The sequence below is a fragment of the Cupressus sempervirens genome, chromosome 5 (assembly GCF_028749045.1).
Source record: "Cupressus sempervirens isolate cs-2001-9-10 chromosome 5, ASM2874904v1, whole genome shotgun sequence".
NCBI classification, from domain to species: Eukaryota; Viridiplantae; Streptophyta; class Pinopsida; order Cupressales; family Cupressaceae; genus Cupressus; species Cupressus sempervirens.
The window spans coordinates 396,493,535-396,496,846 of record NC_143122.1 but is presented as its reverse complement, the minus strand read 5'-3'; the positions used below and the strand labels follow the sequence as shown (position 1 = coordinate 396,496,846).

Here is a 3,312-nt window from a genome sequence, read left to right as displayed (position 1 = left end):
ATGTTCACAAGAAACCTCAGAAATAAAGATACTTAGTGTTTGGTAATTAGAAAATTGTCTAAGTGTAGAATTTGGTTTACAATAGTGTATTGTTTTGTTTATAACATGTTGTTGACGTCATATTATGACTAGCGAAGTCACATGGAGATAGTATACATGTTGGTGATGATGTGTATAACCTCAAAAGTTTGTACGGACTATACAAAATAGAGATAATCATGTTTTGATGAAGCAAGACAACGGAATTGAAGGAAAGAATTGTTTTGTTTACAAAACAATTACTTGTCCAATTAGGGCCGACATCCTAGATGTTTACTCTAACTTGGAAAAGTGAATTGTGGTCTTAGCCGACCCAACAACAATTTGTGTAAAGGCATGGTATTTATGCAAAGGACACTTTTGTGATGTGAAGATGTAGTTGCAAGTGCTATCTTGTAATTGTGATTATATGCGAACTTTTGTGAAAGCAATATATGTGAAGTTTTATCTAAGCTATTTGGTGATCCAAGATCGAGCTAAAGATCAAAGATCAGACAAGGAAAGAAGATAACAATAAATTACTTGTTTGAGCAGTGAGCTCTTCTTGTGATTGGAAGTGCATGTTTGGGCAGTGGGCTCATCTTGCATCTATTGTACCGCAACTCCTAACAGGGTTGGAATCTCCTAACAGGGATTCAAAGTCTCCTAACATGGACTCCTTATACTGAATTTGCTCATTGACTCCTAATAGGGTCCATCCTCTAACAAGGAACTTATATATCAGTATATTATCTAGTGGGTATCATCTCCATCGGGGTTTTCCCTTGGCCAGGGTTTCCCTAGATAACAAAATATGGTGTTATGAGTTAATCTTTGTGCATTGTTAATGTCACTGTTCAACATTACTCTATTTCTTTGTTATGCATGGTTTAAAGTAAGTAATAATATCCAGTTGGCGACTAAAGTTTTTAGATTACTAATTCAACCCCCCTCTCAATAATCTCTATTTCTACCATTCCCTGGCAGGGCATTACAACTCATCTCATTTGTTAAACAAGATTTCTAGGTAATCATCCATCTCCTTAGAGATTTGAGCCCAATTTTTTTTTTGAAATTTATTAAAGCAACATATCTCTCCTAATTTTGACATACACACTTAAGATTTCAAGAGCTCTCGTACAATTTTGCATCTCAAGGGTTTTGAAGCATACTCAAGCAAGATCTCAATCATTCCAAAAGTGTTTTCAAGGGAATCTTCTCGATGGACCAAACTTCTCTCCCTCATTGAAGGTCAAGAAAAGGAGCCTACTTTCAAGGAAATAGATTGCAGTACAAGCATCCTTATGCATACATTCAAGCACTCAAGTCTTCAAGTTATCATTCTCTCTTTCGAATAAAGCATAATAGAAAACTACACAGTTTTGTCTTTTGTGATATGCTTTTGGGTTCTTATGTGAAGTTAAAGTTATTGCATAATCACAATTGATCACATTTAAAGAAGCATTTGCATTACCAAGGTATAATACACTTCAATTTTCAAATCTAGTCTCTATTAGATGACACCACATTTTCATTTATTTCATTTCATTTCAAGGTTGATTCCAAATTGGGGGTTGGTTGAGGCAAACCACTTTCTTTACGATATTTTCTTCATTTTTCTATGTGTAGGTAACAATGGCATTCATGTCTACTCAAATCTGGAAAGTTCAAGACCCAACAAACAATCTAGTGTTTGCGATAAGATGCCCTAGGCAACCTGTTCACACGAACATGATGCCCTAGGCCACCTATTTGGAGGACCAAGAAGCCCCAAGTGACCTCTTCCCTCCTAATCTGCATCAAAATGAAACCATAGGCTAGTGACATCTTATGGTTTCTATTTATGGTACACACATGGATCACTCTATTTATTGTTAGTCTATTTGCACAAAAAATCAATCATTTTCTCCATTTCATCTTAGCTCTCACATTTCTATATAATTTTCCATATTAGTAAAGGATCTTTATACCTATTCAACACTTAGACCCTTATAAGCCTATTGGATTATTTATTTCCTAATTTTCTCTAGGGAATAAGGATCAACCAATTCAATTTCTTATTGTACACTAATACATTGTCAAAAGGTTTAGTAATCAAGACTTTTGTATGAGCACAAAGACTTCCAAGAAAGTTACCCATCTTAAATACCATTTTAGTTCTAGTATGTTTAAAGATAAAGTTTCTTCCAAGATTAAGAACTAATAGAGAAACTTCTAATACTTCATCTTTGAGACTTCCCAATATATCACCCATCTTAATTCCACTTTAACTCAAATGTACTTGACTATAGAAAAATCAAGAAAATTTCAAAACCCCTAATTATTAAGCCCAATTAATATGGAAGTTCCAAAGAGTTCACCCATCTTGATACCTTCGAATAAATACCTACTTAACTCTCCCACAACGTGCTACATTACCACTCGTAACTCTCACTAATTAGGTACACATTGTTCGCTATACATTCTAACAAGTTTCCATTGAAAAATAATAATTTGTATACTTCCCGGCGATAAGCCACGAGAGTCCCTTGGTACCTTCCCCCGACAACAAACTTCAACAACGAATCATAAACCCTAAAAGAATTTAAATTTATATCAAGGAACCCTAATTCCATGCTTCAAACCCTAACCGGATAATTCTCTTTATATAGTTAAATCTTGGCAGATGTTATTGTTTTCGTAGAGAAATCCTCCCATGTGTAGTTTCTGCAAGCATTGTTCGGCTAATCTTTTGTTTATAGTTCGTCGCTCCCCCTGCCGGTGTTGTTTTATCACCGAGTTTTAACTATCCACAATCTCTGGTTGATGAGAAAATGTGGCTGAAAAACTCGGAAATGAAATGTGACATTCATCAGCTTTGTCTTTCGTTCTTCCACGGGATAGAAGTTAAATGCTGTCACAACATTTGCCTCGGTTGACATGTATTTTCTTTTGTTTCTGCTCTTCGATCGGCTTCGATTAGTCTGTTAAAGCTAAATCATTTATTTATCTGCTCTCTGAGTGTTTCTTTCAAACCTAGGGTTTCATACGGTGGCGACTCATTGTTCGTCAGAATGGCTAGCAGGATCTTGGGGCGCCGGCTGACGTGCCTCAAGGTGATATAGATTTTTTTTGGAAAGATCATGAAGATCAATTTTTTATTTCTTGCGGTGAGTTTAGTCACGTCCAGATACTATATAATTTCAAATGTTGAAAAATTTAATGTTAAAAAAAATGCATCTACTAATTGAAATATTCTTAAAGGAGACATCCAGGGTTAGGCTAATTCTTTTGGAAAGATTAATTGTTAATTCT

The 3,312-nt window shown here is 35.2% G+C and overlaps 1 non-coding gene across 1 annotated transcript; it reads left to right on the top strand.

The window, feature by feature from the left end:
• The first annotated feature begins 2,815 nt into the window (after positions 1-2,815).
• LOC149556480 (small nucleolar RNA snoR97) lies at positions 2,816-2,925 on the top strand. Its single transcript, XR_016352488.1, has one exon. It is a non-coding gene; the product is annotated as a small nucleolar RNA snoR97 (small nucleolar RNA).
• The last annotated feature ends 387 nt before the right edge of the window (positions 2,926-3,312 follow it).